The 16,553-nt window shown below is 43.6% G+C and overlaps 1 long non-coding RNA gene across 2 annotated transcripts in view; it reads left to right on the forward strand.

Annotated features, from left to right (window-relative positions):
- The first annotated feature begins 1,130 nt into the window (after positions 1-1,130).
- Positions 1,131-16,553, forward strand: part of LOC117308213 (uncharacterized) — a 33,961-nt gene continuing 18,538 nt past the window's right edge. Inside the window, exons 1-3 of one of the 2 annotated variants that reach the window (XR_012326192.1) lie at positions 1,131-1,591; positions 3,854-3,978; positions 4,394-4,515. This is a non-coding gene — a long non-coding RNA (uncharacterized lncRNA). The remainder of the gene's footprint in view (positions 1,592-3,853; positions 3,979-4,393; positions 4,516-16,553) is intronic. The other variant, XR_012326191.1, reaches the window with a different exon arrangement.

A 16,553-nucleotide genomic window follows, 5' to 3' on the forward strand; every position in this document is an offset into this window, starting at 1 on the left:
ATTGATCAAATTTCCACTTATTTTACATATCATAATTTTTTAACAGTTTTTCATTTGTTTGTTTGAATTAGGATCCAAGTAAGGGCTACGTGCTGGTTGACAACTATTTAAATTCTCTTATTTTGTAGGTACCCTCTCCATACTTTTTCCTTGCAATTTATTTGTTGAAGAAATTGATCTTTTATCTTGTAGAACCGACCACAGTCTGGATTTCACTAACTGTCTCCCCGTGGTGTGTGTTAACATGTTCCACTGTCCCCTGTATTTCTTGTAAATTGGCTTCTGGGTCCAGAGGCTCACCAGATTCCTGTACTTCATACATGGTGGTGTGCTCTCCCTTGGGGGCCCCTGTTTTTGTGATGCTGGCAGCCATCAGTGGTCATTGCTTACATCCAAGCAAGCACACTCACCAGGATGGGCACTCTTTCACACCCAGAAACAACAAGATCTAGTCTCATCCAAAGAAAGGACCACCTCCCTCCTTACCAATATCCCCAGAGTCACTGGGCTAAGGCTCGTTTGGCCCCCCGGCTGACATTGTACACAAGTCCGGTGGACAGCCACAGTGGTCCTCTTTTATCCACGTGGGATCTGCAGTCCCAACCTCGGTGAGCTTCTTTCCACCTGGCAGAAAGAGAAGTGTTCTGCCGATAGCATCATACTGCTGTTTAACACCTGCAAAATCTAAGACCGAGAGAGGTTTAATGACATGTCCAAGGTCACACAGCTGATAAACAGCAAAGCCAGAATTTAAACTCAGGTCTGTGTCTTCCCAAAGTCCACACTCTTCCCCCTGTCCCCTTGCATCTTAGGTAATAAGCTATGGGCACCTGTAGTTAAGAAGGAAAAAGGGATGCAAGTCCAGTCTTTGACTTAGTTTTTTTTTTATTATTATAATTAAAATAAAAGGTAGGCCCAGGGCACAAGTGGCCTTTGTGAAATAAAATACAAACGAATGAACCTGGAGCTGCAGGGGGATGCTTCTCAAGATGAATGAGCAACGTGAGGGCACCCATGCAGAGCAGTGACTCATGAGTGCCTACAGGCACAGGAAGTGATTAGGAGGAAAAGGCAGGGAGATTATTCAGCTCTACTCTTGTGAAAAATATCTTGCTGAAATGTGTAGCCTGGGCAAATGGAACATGGATCAAACAGAGAAAGCTGGAAGTTCAGAATCACTGCGGGGCGGCAATCCTTTTCCGTGCCACCAAGTACAAAACAGAACAAAGCAAAAAGGTGCAGGTGATCATCCGACTGATTTAACTGCATTCACAGAATGCTAATTTTTCAAAACTTTGGAAGCTCTGGGCTTTAGAAACACCTGGAAATTGTACTTAAACTTTGAAATATACTTTTCTGCAGGCTCTTGGTTACTGGTCCCCCAATGTGGGGATTAGCCATCATGCTGGGAACACTGACTCCCTGCGTACCACCAGGCTTTGTGCCAATGTTCTGAGGGTGGGCAAAGCAGGAGCTCCCTGAGGAGGTGTGAGCAGATGAAGACAGTCCAGCAGGGGGATGGCAGACCGCCTGGATCAGCTGCACACTCACAGATCCCTGCACGGGTGAGGGGTCGCTGAATATGTTGGAGGTAAGTGTGAGTTTGTGGGGCATGCTAAGAAATGTTATATTTATCAGAACAGAAACATTGAGGGAAATAAATCATTCTTTCCATAGTAAAATAATCAGGATCTTTGGTTCAAGCTTCAGTGTCATTGATAGGCTTGTGGGAGAGTAATGTTTTGAAAGTAAGAAAAACCAGTAAGATTTTTATTTCTGTTCCCTGTATATTACACAGCAACAATTTTGCAAAAATAGCCAAGTGAGGGGGAGGTGGAGACCCCCCTTGGGAAGGAGGCTTTGACATCCTGGCTGATGGGAAGTAGAAATGAGAGCCCCCAGGGAATTGTGGGAAGGAGAAGGGATGGTGATGGGGAAGATGGCGAGATGCACGTCCTGACTCTTCCGCCTTAGACTGGGGGAGACTTAGAAGCAGAGAACATTGGCCATGTTTCCCACATGGAGTGAGAGCTCCTCTGATCAGGCCAAGAGGGAGAAGAGAATTCAAGTTAGCACTTCCCTGAGCCCTTGATACCCAGGCGCCACGTAAGGATCCAGGGAGACCCCTGGGCTCTGAGGGTGGGCAATAGTGGTGAAGCCTTGGGAAACTGACAGAGGAGTTGCTGTGTTGGGGCAAAGTGACTCGTAGCCAAGAGCTGCAGGGAAAGTCACCCAGGCTGGGGACTGAATGTGAGTCCCAAACAGATTTTAGCAACAGAGAGGGCTGGGTTGGGAGGCTAAGTCAAGAGAGGAGATCCCAGGCTCTGACGGGGCCCAGAGCTGGACCACGCACTCACCAGCCACAATTCCAGCCTCCACTGCAAAGAGTGGACTAGGGGCCTCTCCAAGGAGGCAGAGGAGCCACAGCTGGACCTGGACCTGTGCACATGGACGTGAGCTCCCTCCCTCCATCAGCAAGAAGCCCCCTCCTCAAACACCACATAACACCTGAGAAGGAACAGAGATTTAGAAGGCTAGCCATTAATTCAAAACATGCCGAGTTAAGGGGATTCTTCAGTATTTTGGTTCAAGTTAGAAATGACCAGCTTAGACCTGGTAGGATGAGTGTTGGGATCCTGTGGACAAGCTGCTTTCTTTGAATGTGAATTTGTAGACTTGATACATGGGAAAGCAGGGGTGAGATACACGTGTCCTGACCTCGGCTCTCTAGGTTGAATTCTTGGATAGGTTGAGGGCAAAACTGAAAGCTGAGGGCATTTGACTCGTCCCTTTAGAAACGTGGAAGGAGCTGCTTCACAGGGCCCTCTGGACCCACACAGAGAAAATTCAGAGGCTTTGATTAGACAGCGAGCTTGAGTTTAGCTTCCAGGCTCTCCTTGTCTTCCCTGCAGCAAGGAAGTGATGCGTTAAGTTCTACACTGCATGGAGGGATGTGGAAAGGATTCGATGGTGCTGCAGCCAGCTTACCATGGGGGACATGGTGATTGGAGTAAAATAACTGATTGGTCTCCTTAGCTGAGGACCAGTCTCACGAGGGCCATCTGTCACTCCGTCCACATCCCATTGGCCAGAACTAGTCATAGGACCAGACCCAGATGCAAGGGAGGCTGGGACATGCAGTCTTCTGTGTGCCCGCGAGGTAAAGGAAATGCTTAGTGAACACAGCACCGTTTTGGCTGCAGGACAGACCACAGGTGCACATGCCGTGCCAGCAAGAGCTGAGACGGCCAAGGTTAAGTGTGGAAGCTTGCTGAACCCTGACGGATTCACAGCTGGAGACCTCAGAAGGGATACTACCAGGGACACTGTCCCCTCCCCACCCCCGCCAGCGTGGGGACTCCATGAACAACTGCACAGGGACTCCCCCCACCGCAGTGTTCCCAAGAGAAGATACGTACTTCCTCATTCCCAGGTGCCATCTCAGGGAATAGAAGGAGGAGAGGCAGAATTTGAAAGACCCGAGCATTTACCTGAAGGAGACTATTATGAACTGAAGGAGACGGCTAAAGCCCAAAGACAGAATTATTGTTCATTGTCAAGGCTGGTTCCCGGCTACCCTGAGGGGTGCGGGCAGGGAGGCTCCCTAGGGAGATTCATTCTCCTATTGTTAATAAGGAAGCCACACTTTCTTTCCCCACCTGAGTATGGAGCGTGTTCATGTGTGGCCTTGCACAATGTTTTATTTAGCTGAGCTCAAGATCCACACCAAGAAATGAGTTTTGCATGTTCTCTTTTTTTGATATTAATGATTTTTTTGATGTGGACGATTTTTAAAGTCTTTGTTGAATTTGTTACAATATTGCTTCTGTTTTATGTTTTGGCTCTTTGGCAGCGAGGTGTGGGGGATCTTAGCTCTGCGACTAGGGATCGAACCTGCACCACCCTCATTGAAAGGCGAAGTCCCAACCACTGGACCACCAGGGAAGTCCCCTTGTCTGTCTTCTTGACTGGCCTAAGGTATGTGCCCACTGGGTTGCTCTCCTTTAAGACTCTTCCTGGAACTCTGATGTGGGACTTCTGGGGACAGGACCCCCCTTGACCTGAGCTTTACAAGAATCATAGCTTGAGGTCTGTCTGGAAGCAGGAGTGTGGGCAAGATGTCTTCTAGTTTAATCGGTCTATGGTGGGTAACACAGGGTGCCTTTTTAAAAATGTGACCATCAATATTAGTTTAGCTACTGTAAGCTGAAAAGTCAGCTTGCCAGTAACAAAGAGGTAGTGTTTATGGCCAGAGTGAAGCATTAGGGACTTGTGGTGACTGTGGCAAAAAGACCCCATGTCCTGTCCAACAATATTCAGATTCATTAAAAAAAAAAAGCACAAACCACTAGGGGGTAACTAATGGATGTTCCCCCCGCCTTACTCTCATCAGCTGTCAGCCCTAAGGGGCCAGTTCACCTTCCCCTGATGGGGACGCCGTCTCACCTGCTCAGCACATGGGCACCAGCAACCACATGGCCCAGAGGGGGATGACATTTGTCTTCTCATCCCAGCGTAAGTCCTGTCTTCCCAGGTGATGTGCTCCATCCAGTGTAGACCTCTTTCCAGTGGTTTAGAGTGTGAACAACCTGCAGAGAAACACTTGCAGGAGTGTGAGTTTGCTGCGTGCCTCTCATGACATCATTGTTACAGAACACGGCAGGCCAGCATCCAGACACACTGTTATCCAGGCTTTGGGATACCAGGGGATGGATGGACCCCCCGAAACATGTTGGGTTCTCCTAGCCCAGTTCAGTTAGTCGTCAGTGTTCATCTAGTATGAAGTAAACACAGTTTTCCTTGCTCACATTAACTCCTCCTGACCTGTTCATAGAAAACGACACCTACCTTCAGAAGCACAGCAATGATATGGGCAGTTGAGATCCATACTGGGAACATGTTCGTTTCTCCCCATTAAGTACAAATCCTACAGGCACAGCTCTGCTAGAACACAACTTCACATTCCCCCAAAGAATACTTAACCTCTCACTCCCAACATCAGCATTAGGTTAACAGTGAACCCCCCCCCCCCGCCCGAGAACACTGCGTGGGCACTTGATTTATTCAAGCCCAATTTAAAGGGCCATGGTGTTGAGTTCCCCCTGAGAGTAAAAATCACATTCTAATACTTCTAGGTCAGAGAGTGACAGAGACTTTTAAATCAGTTTTTTTTAGGATTATGGGGAGAATAAAAGTGTTTTTTCCAAGACTGGCTACAGTTTGAGCCACTTAGCTTAGGATAAAGGCAGAATTTCTTGTAAGGGAGAGCCATTCTGTAATTTAGTTAAATAATTATAATGAGTGTATATATGGAGTTAAATAAGGTCCCCCAAATTCATGTCTACCTGGAACCTCAGAATGTGACTTTAATTGGAAATAGGGTTTTGCAGATGTAACTAGCTAAAGTGAGGTCCTACTGGATTAGGGTGCATCTTAATCCAATGACTGGAGTCTTTATAAGAAAAGAAAACACAGACACACAGGGAAAATGCCATGTGACAATGGGGCAGGGATGTGTCTACAAACTAAAGAATGCCAAGAATTGCTGGTAACCCAGAAGCTGGAACGGGCAAGGAGGGGTCCTCCCCTAGAGCTGGGAGGGAGTATAGCCCTGCCCACACCTGAGTTCAGACTTCTACCCTCCAGAGCTGTGAGAGAATATATTTTTGTTGTTTTAAGCCACCCAGTTCATGATAATTATTTTCAGCAACCCTAGGAAACTAATACTGTGTATTTGATTTTGAAAGGTGATGTCCCTTTGAGAATAGTTGAAAGTTTAAAAGAAGTTTGAAAGGTATTTTTTTAAGTTTTTTTTTTTTAAGTTTAAAGTAAAAAAAAAATTAGAGCTCTGTATAATAAAGAATAGAAATTTTGAAGCTTTCATTGGCAGGTGCTTCGATGAGGAAGGTGGGACAGAATTCAGGCATAGAATGTGGCAGGAAAGGTGACCACAGGAAGATCAATACCAGGAGAAAATCTTAGGGTTCACTTTGTCCTGGAACACCCCATGACATTAGGACACCATTACAAGAGTTTTGAAAATTATGGTATCTTTTACCAATGATCAGAAACAAGTATATGCTATAGAAAAGTCACCAGCAAACCAGAGCTGGTAACTCTCAGTATTTGGGGAACATGCACTATAACCATGTCTGGGGGGAAAACGTCTGGCCAGACGACTTCCTGTTTGGCTGAGTATGTTCTCTGTGGGAGAGAAGCAGCTATACAGGTGCCCTGGAAATACAAGGCATGACTTTCTCATCTCTCTTTCTGTGCACTTCTAAGATGTTGCTCCAGAATCTGTGCCCCAACTCCAAACAGACCCCCTTGGACCCTGTGGTAGGCAGAGCAATGGCCCCCCAAAGACGTCCTAGTGCCTGGAAACTGTGGGTATCGCCTTCAAAGGCAGAAGGAATTTTGTAGATGTGATTAGGGTTGAGGACTTTGGCATGGGGGGGGTAATTTCCTGGATCACCCAGGTGGGTCCAGTCTAGTCACATGAGCACTTCAAAGCAGGGCACCTTTCCAGCTGTGGTCAGAGAGATGTGACATTGCTGGCTTTGAGGCTGGGGTGGAGAGCCATGAGCCAGGGAATGGAAGAGCCTCCAGAATCCAGAAAAAGAAAAAAAAAAAGCATTCTCCTTATATTAGTCTGCTCAGGCTGCCCTAACAAAATAGCCTAGTGGCTTAAACAACAGAAATTTATTTCTCACAGTTGTGGAAGCTGGAAGTCAAGACCAAGTCCTCTTCCTGGCTTGTAGGGGGTGCCTTTTCTTGGTATGTGCACACAGTGTGAGAGATCTCTCTCTCTTCCTCTTCTTACAAGGCCACTAATCCTATTGGATTAGGACCCCACCCTTATGACTTCATTTAACCTTAATTACCTCCTAGAAGCTCTAGCTCCAAGTATAGTCACATCGGAGGTTAGGGCTTCAACGTATAAATTTGTGGTGAACATAATTCAACTCTCCCCTTACTCTCCCCTTAGAGTCTCCAGAGAGGAATGCAGTGCTACTGATGCCTAGATTTTAGCCCAGTGAGATCCATGTTAGGTTTCTGACCCACAGAACTATAATATAGTAAAACTGTGTTGTTTAGCCACTAAGTTTATGGTCATTCGTTATAGCAACAGAAAACCAGTACAGACCCCCTAACCCTCTCTTTGGCATCCTTCCATCTTTCATGGACTAGGTTTGCGATGCAGACTAAATGGCCATGTGCCCAGCAGTATGCTACACACAGCATCTCTTGTCCTTCAGCACCTACGGGGCCCTATGAGTGTACCTACAGACAAGTACTGTGGGCCCCTAGAGGGTAGGGATTGTGTTGGTCATGCCTCTGCTGGCCTAGTCCAGTGCCTAAAACATAGTAGATGTTCAATAGGGATTTGTCAAATTAAAAAAAAAAAAAAGGAAGAACATTGATGTTTAGAAAGGTTACATAACTTTCTCAGGATCATGGGATCTGATCTGTCCATCCAAATGAAAGTCATACATTTCCCATCACAAGGTGTAAACCCCCAAATTATAGTCCTTGAATACAAAAGCCAGAGAACATATATTTATTCAATTCTCCCGTCACAGGTTCTTTTGATGCATTTTTTTCATTTGGGTCTTAGGAGGCAGACATTAATTGTATTCATTGGATGGGTGAGAAAATCAAAACTCAGAGAGGTTAAGAAATGTTCTCCAAGTTTTAAGAGTCATAGTTGTGGCAGAAACGATTTCAAAACCCAAGTCTGTTAGGTTTTTGCCAAGTCAATGTTTTTCCCACTGCCTCACACTGTGCATGTAGTATTTATTTTCATTTGCACATGTTCATGAGTTGCCCTATGAAAGCAGAATCTTTGAACGTTCTCTTTGAATGTTCTAACTGTTCACTGTGACCGTGATCTTTCGAAGGCAGGAAGCATGTCTACTCCTTTCCTTTTATTCCGAGTGGCAGCTCATTTCAAGTGGCACATCACATACACACCCGGCAGTAGACTTCCTGAGTTTAACACAGATCTCAGAGGTATGCTTATACTAATTAGAGCTGCTTCAAAACTTTAGAACAGCTGGAAGTATTTTGTTCTAAAGAGCCACTCAGTCAAGACATTTTTGGGATGCTTGTCATACAAGACACACCATATGGAGGATAGAACCAAATCCACCTGGAGGCAGTACGCCCTGGTTGTTGATGCCTGGGTTCTGAAGTCGGACATGTCTGGCTTTGGATCCCTGGACCACATCACTCGCTAGCTGTGGGACTTTGGCAAGTTATCCCAGCCCTCTGAACCTCAGTTCCCCATCTCTAACACTAGTTCCTTTTTTTTTTTTTTTAACATCTTTATTGGGGTATAATTGCTTTACAATGGTGTGTTAGTTTCTGCTTTATAACAAAGTGAATCAGTTATACATATACATATGTTCCCATATCTCTTCCCTCTTGCGTCTCCCTCCCTCCCACCCTCCCTTTCCCACCCCTCCAGGTGGTCACAAAGCACCGAGCTGATATCCCTGTACTATGTGGCTGCTTCCCACTAGCTATCTACCTTACGTTTGGTAGTGTATATATGTCCATGCCTCTCTCTTGCTTTGTCACAGCTAACACTAGTTCTTATTTCCCAGGTTTTGTTTGGTTTCACTTTATTTTGATTTGTTTTTGTTTTTTGGGGGTGTAAGGATTAAGAGAAATAAATGAGATGCTATTAGCATGGATCCTGGGACATAGAAAACACTTATTAAATGTTAGCTATTTGGGGCTTCTCTGGTGGCGCAGTGGTTGAGAGTCCGCCTGCCGATGCAGGGGATACGGGTTCGTGCCCCGGTCTGGGAAGATCCCACATGCCGCGGAGCAGCTGGGCCCGTGAGCCATGGCCACTTAGCCTGCGCATCCGGAGCCTGTGCTCCGCAACAGGAGAGGCCACAACAGTGAGAGGCCCGCATACCGCAAAAAAAAAAAAAAAAAAAGTTAGCTATTAGTAGTACAAAATGTAATATATGTAAAGTACTCATTAATAAGATGTCTGGCATATACTGAGCACTGAAAACTATTATATGGTATTATTAATAAGATGTGGTCACTGCCATTATGAAACATCAATCCAGATAAGATACAAGACTGACACGCAGAGATTTTAAAAGCCTCAGAGTGAGACTTCCACTTTCTGGTCTAGCATGTAAGGAGCTTGGCAGCCATCCCTCCTGTCTTCACAGCAAGGAAAAAGCTGAACTAGCTGAAAATCAACCACTCTTCTTAGATCCAGGTCACAGGGCAAACCACTCTCCCCCAAAACTGAAGGGACTGCCAGACACAGAGAATCACAACTTACTGGGCAGAATCCCAGGAGCAGAAAACTCCACAGGAACCAGTACTGAAGTAGGAAAACCGGAACTGTAATTGACAAATTTCTGTGGGGCTCAGTGTGGGCAAGTCTGAGAGTTAAAAACTCTGGGTCTTTGGCAGGGGTCCTCAGACTTGAGTGAGTTTTGCTTCCAGGAGCCCTACCAGATTCTCACTATGAAGATCAGAGAAAAATACCCTCATGCTTTTGGTGTGGGTGAAGAACAAAATACACATTCTTCTCAAGCTCACATGGAACATCCACCAAAGTAGACCACATTCTGGAACATAAACACACCTCAACAAATCTAAAAGAATAAAAATCATACAAAGTATGCTTTCAGACCATAATGAAATTAAACTGGAATTCAATAACAGACATAGCTGGAACAGAGTACTTGGAAAACCCCAAAAACTTGGAGGTTAAACACCATACTTCTAAATAACTCATTAGTCAAAGAAGAAATCTCAAGAGAAATTTTAAAATATTTTGAAATAAATGAAAAAGAGATTGTAACTTATCAAAACTTATGGGGTGTAGTGAAAGCAGTGCTTACAGGGAAATTTAAAGCATTGAATGCTTGTAATAGAAAAGAAGAATCCAAAATCTCTAATTTAATCTTTTACCTTAGGAAACTAGAAAAGAAGACCAAATTAAATCCAAAATAAACAAAAGAAAAGAAATAATAAAAATTAGAAGAGAAATCAATGAAGTTGAAAATAGGAATTCAACAGAGGAAGTCAACAAAACCCAACATTGGTTCTTTGCAGAGATCCATAAAATTGATAAACCTTTAGCTGGGTTTACTAAGAAGAAAAAATAAAAATTGCTAATATCAGAAATGAAAGAGGAGCTATTACTAATCCTATGGAAATTAAAAAGATAATAAAGGAATATTATAAATAACTCTATACTGGCACATTTGATAAACTAGATGAAATAGACCAATTTCTTGAGTTTATTTCATGAGTCTACAAATAAGTCAACCACATCTATCATATCTATCAGTCTACCACAACTCACACAAAGAACAAGAGATAATCTGAAAAGGCCTGCTAAAAAAATTGAATCAATAGTTAATAGTGTTCCAAAACAGAAAACACCAGGCCCATATGGCCTTGCTGATGAATTCTACCAAATAATTAAGGAAAAAATTGCACCAATTTCCTACAATTTCTTAAAGGAAGTAGAAGCAGAGTGCATACTTTCTAACTGACTCTATGAGGCTAGCATTACCCTAATATCAAAATCACACAGGACATTACAAGAATGAAAAACTATAGACCAATATCTCTTGTGAACATAGATGCAAAAATCCTCAATAAAATATTAGCAAATTGAATCCAATACATAAAAAAGAATTACAATTCTTTTGTACAGTTCTTTTGTACAATTCTTTCACCATGACCAGTGAGATTTATTCCAAATATGCAAGGCTGGTTCAGCATCTGAAAATTGATTAAATCAATTCACCACATTGACAAGCTAAAGAAAAAAATCTGATCATGTTAAATGTAGAAAAAGCATTTGACATGGGTATATCCAGTACCCATGATAAAAATGCCTAGAAAACTAGGAATAGAGGAAAACTTCCTCAATTTGAAAAAGAATATTTAAAAAAACAGCTAGGGAACTTCCTGGTGGTCCAGTGGTTAGGACTCTCAGCTTTCACTACTGAGCGCCTAGGTTCTATCTGTGGTTGGGGAACTAAGATCCCACAAGCCCCACAGTGTGCCCCCCACCAAAAAAACCCAACAAAAATCAACCAACCAACCAACCAAAACAGCTAAAATCATACTTGATAGTGAAAAACTGGATATTTTCCTGCTAAGATCAGGAGCAAGTCAAGGGTATCTACTCTTGGTTTTTGTTTTGTTTTTGCGGTACGCGGATCTCTCACTGCTGTGGCCTCTTCCGTTGCGGAGCCTGTGCTCCGGACACGCAGGCCCAGCGGCCATGGCTCACGGGCCCAGCCACTCCGCGGCATGCGGGATCCTCCCGGACCGGGGCACGAACCCATGTCCCCTGCATCGGCAGGCGGACTCTCAACCACTGCGCCACCAGGGAAGCCCAAGTACTATATATCCTTTTGATTTGATGCTACTAATCTATATTGGTGTTAATTATAAGAAATAGAGTCTACATGGTTAATGAGTGCCTTGCATATTTTTATAGGATCAATCGTAACCCCCCCACCCCAATTCATGTGTTGAAGTCCTAAGTCTCAGTGCCTTAGGATGTGACCTTATTTGGAAATAGGGTAGTTGCAGGTGTAATTAGTTAAAGTAATATGAGGTCATTAGGTGTGCCCTAATCCAATATGACTAGTGTCCTTATAAGAAAGGGAAATCTGGACACAGAGACACACACGCAGAATGCCACTTAAAGATGGAGACTGAGATTGGGGTTATCCATCCACAAGGCCAGGAACACCAAAGATTGCCAGCAAACTACCCGAAGCCAGGAAAGAGGCACAGGACAGAGTCTTCCTCATAGTCATAAGAAGGAAGCAACCCTGCCAATACCTCGATTTCGAACTTCAAGCCTCCAGAACTGTGACACAACGTACCTCCGTTGTTTAAGACCCCCAGCATGTGGTGCTTAGGTACTGCAGCCCCAGCAAACTAATCCTGTGAGTCCATCAGCATTGGCTCTTCCACAGGGATGGCTAAGGGTGGTCCCCAGGATAGACTAGCACGTGAATGCAGCTGGCCCTCAGTAGCTACAGATGTGGAACCTGCAGAAACAGAGGGCTGATGGTATGATGCCATTTTATGGAAGGGACTTGAGCGTCTGTGGATTTTGGTATCCATGGGGCTGGGTGGGTCCTGGAACCAATCCCCTGCGGATACAGAGGGATGAATGCACTGACCCCCTGCCCCCAGTCACAAGTGCTCACAACGATGACTTTTCATGACCTGTTCACCTTGAGCTTACCTTAAAAACACCCATGATGGTACTTAATAGTGCATTACTGCTGCTCACCACTAGGAAGGAATGGCTCAGGTGTGCCAAGAAAAGCGTCACTCACCTGTAAAGTTTGTGTTGTTTTAGAGATGCCAATGGGGGCCCGCCATCCAGTCATGCTTGACGTAGAGCCTGTCCAAGAAATTGGCTGAGAGGTTACCAGATTCCTTGGGGGGGGGGGTTATTGCCCACTCTGTTTGATTTTGATGTAATAGTCAAAGTAGTCCTTTTCTATCTTCTTACATAAATACATGGCAAAAGAATTCTTTGCGCTAGAGAGGGACTTCCAGCAGCCATCAGAGAGTGAAAGGCTTGTGTTTCCTATCACAGCAGAATAGAGCCCTCAACATCCCCCTGGGGTGGAAGAAGTATCCTGCTTTCACGCCTTGTGATAAGGGCTGACCCAGCCATGTTCCTGGCTGTATATGCTGTGGTCTGGGGTGTGCCTACTCACAGTGCTGCTTCCTCAGTCCCTTCCATGCAATGGGCATTTTGGGTTACTTTTCAGGGGGTGGGCCTTTATCCAGTATGACTGGAGTCCTTATAAGAAGAGGAAATTAGGGCAAGGACATGCACAGAGGGAAGACCATGTAAAGACACAGGGAGGAGAAATGACCATCTGCAGGCCAAGGTAAAAAGATTAACTTCTGTTGTTTAAGTCAGCCAGTCTGCGGTACTTTGTTCCGGTAGCCCTAGCAAACAAATACAGTGCAAATCAATCAGCAGCTCCGAGGCCTGGGTTTTGACTGGTCCTTGTCAATTGAGGCATTGGAATTCCTGTGAAAACAGTGGCTGGTTTACTTGTGAGAGCAATAGATTGAGTATTTAACCTCAATCTTCACCTATATTTACACCCTCATCATGGCTTCATCCTGAGCAGTGTGTACTTTCCTGCCCCTTGATTTTGGCCTTGGCCATGGTACTTGCTTTGACTGGCAACATGTGGGCAGAATGGACAAGTGCCAGTTTCACACATAGACCATAAGAAGCTTTCTGTTTCCATTTCTCTTCTTGCACCCCTGCCATTTCTATGACAATAACATGACTCAGCCTCAGAGCCTATGAGAGCAAGGGAGGTAGAACAGAGCCTTCCTGGCTTAAAGTAGAGCCATCTGGTCAACCCAGCCTACATCAGCACACCCCCACCAACCTGCAGACGCAGGAGTGAGCCCAGATGACATTAGCAGATCTTCTTTCAGATGACTGCCAGCCACATGAGTAACACTCGTTGTTAAATGGCACCAAGACGGTGTGGTTATTACACAGCATTTCATGGCAATAGCTAACGTATACGATGAACACGTGACCTGGGATTGTTCAATCAAGGTAGAAACCAAAGATATTTTTTTCAGCATTGGGAAGAGTTGTTCTTTCTCAGAGGGAGCACATAGCCTGGAAATCTTTGACAGCCACCTTGTACCCAGCTTGCAGATGATACTGAGGAGCTAGAACAGAAGAATGAAAGGAATCTGTGTTCTTATCAGCGTTGTTGAGCCACGAGATCAAATGAAACATAAGTCTTGAACTACCTCTAAAATACCCAGTTACACGAGCAAAGAAATTCCCTTGTTGTTTAAGCCCAGGTGGTTTAGATTTTCCATTACTTCAAAAATATAGACTCAGAACTTCTGGTTTCAGCTCCAACATGTAAAGAGCTTGGAAGTCATCACTCCTGTTCTTACAACAGAAACATTCTGAGTAAACTGGAAATAAACAGATTTTCTCAGACCCATCAAGGATTTGAAATCAGAGGGTAAACTACCACCCCCAAATTTGGAGAGATGGTGAGTGAACACAGAGACTCTGCTTACCTGAAGCAGAAGGTGCTGGAGACATAAATGGGTAGAAACACTTACATGATGATTTTGATGAATTGCTGGAGGTGAGCATGGACTAGCTTGAGAGTGAGAAACTTCTGGAGTCTGAAGTCTTGGTGGGGGCCCCATGCTTTTGAGGACCTACTTTCAGGAACCCTACCAGGTTCTTATCATGAAGCCAAGAAAGATCCCTTCATGGCTATGACAGGAGGAGGGGAAAGCATTGTGAAATACGCCCAGAGAGTTCTCCAAAGCAAATGCTTACTCTTGAGGGGGAAAGATTTTACCAGAACCTAAGGGAAGGGGAAAAAAGCTAAGGAACCCTTGTGAAGATCACAGCCCAGGCACATAGGCCTCTGAAAAGACTGAGATTTAATCAAATGATTACAGCATGCTTCCTCTCCCCAGCACCTTAGCACCACATCAATAGGGCTCCAGTATAACACTGGATTACAGCTGATAGAGCTGCAAGGCACAGACTCTATTCAAGGAGCCCAAAGGCCACAGGAGAGATAAAAACAAAGATGCCAGACAAATATGAAGCCTCTGACATCTACAGTTACAGCAAACATTGAACACAACCCAACTCTTAGACAGATTAACACAGAACCTTACACTAAAGGCTTTTACCTCAGTTCTTATTACCCAATACATCATGTTCAACATTTAATAAAATATTACAAGGTATGCTAAAAGGCAAGAAAAAACACAGCCTGTAGAGAAAAAGGAAGCATTAGAACCAGATGCTTTTTAATTCCCTGGAATTAAAAATAACTATGATTAATATGTTACAGGCTGTAATGGAAAAACTAGACAACACTCAAGAACAGATGGATAATGTAAGCAGAGAGATGGAAACTATAACAAATAATCAAAAAGAAATCCTACAAATCAAAAGCACTGTAATAGAAATGAAGAAAGCATTTAATGGGCTCATCGGTATACTCAGCACAGCCAAGGAAAGAATCAGGTTAAAAATGTGCCAGTAGAAAGTTCCCAAACTAACATGAGAAAAAAGAACAATAACAACAAAAAAAAGGCAGAACAAAATATTCTAGAACTGTGGGGAAGTTCCAAAAGTTATAGCATATGCACACTTGGAGTACCAAAAGGAGAAGAAAGACAAAGAATAAGGTGAAATATTTGAAGTAATAATGACAGACAAGTTTCCAAAATTAATGAAAGACACAAAACCACAGACCTAGGACGCTCAGAGAACACCAAGATAAATACCAAAAAAAATCTACACTTAGATAGACCATATTTAAATTATAGAAAACCAATGATAAAGCCTTGAAAGAAGACAGGGTGGCGGTGGAGGGGTCTTATCTATAGAGAAACAGGATAGGAATTACAGGGGACTTCAGAAACCATGCAAGCAAGCAGACAGTGTTGTGAAATATTTAAAGTGTTGAAAGAAAAAAAATAGAATTCTATATCAAGCAAAATTATCCTTCAAAAGTGAAGGAGAAATAAAGATTTTCTCAGTAAAGCAAAAACTGAGGGAATTCATTGCCAGTGAACCTGTCCAGACAGAAATGTTTAGGAAGTTCTTCATGAAGAAGAAAATTATATAAGTCAGAAACTTGGATCTACATTAAAAAAGGAAAAGCATCTGAGAAGGAATTTTTAAGAAGGTAAAATAAAAACTTTCATTTTTCTTGCTCTTTTTTTCCACCTTCATCCATTCTGCAGACCCCCAACCCCCAGACTGGCAATCACCAATCTGTTTCCTGTGTCTGTAAGTTGGATTTGTTTTAGAGTCCACATATAAGTGAAATAAAACAGTATTTGTTTTTCTTTATCTGACTTATTTCACTTCACATAATGTCCTCAAGGTCCATCTATGTTTGCTTAAATGGCAGAATTTCTTTCTCTTTTTATGGCTGCCTTTTCCTTCTGTTTTATCCACTTGTCACTTAGTTTATTTCCATGTCTTGACTATTGTAAATAATACTGCATGAACATGGGAGTCCAAATATCTTTTCAAGGGACTGATTTTGTTTCCTTCAGATAAATAACCGGGAGTGCCAATACTAGATTATATGGTAGTTCTATTTTTATTTTTTTGAGGAACTGTCAGACTATTTTCCATAGTGGCTGCATCAATTTACATTTTCACCAACACTGCACAAGGGTACCCTTTCCTCCACACCCTTGCCAACACTTGTTGTTTCTTGTGGTTCCCCACCCCTCCACCTGCAACCTGTGGCTTGTAGGATCTTAGTTCCCGGACCAGGGATTGAACCTGGGCCCCAGCAGTGGAAGTTCCAAGTCCTAACCACTGGACCGCCAGGGAATTCCCACGTTTCTTGTGTTTTTGATGATAGCCATTGCATTGTGATTTTGATTTGCATTTCCCTGATGATTAGCAATGTTGAGCACCTTTTCAAATACTTGTTGGCCTTCTGTGTGACTTCTTTGGGAAAATGTTTATTCAGTTC

This window comes from Tursiops truncatus, chromosome 15 (genome assembly GCF_011762595.2).
Source record: "Tursiops truncatus isolate mTurTru1 chromosome 15, mTurTru1.mat.Y, whole genome shotgun sequence".
NCBI lineage: Eukaryota > Metazoa > Chordata > Mammalia > Artiodactyla > Delphinidae > Tursiops > Tursiops truncatus.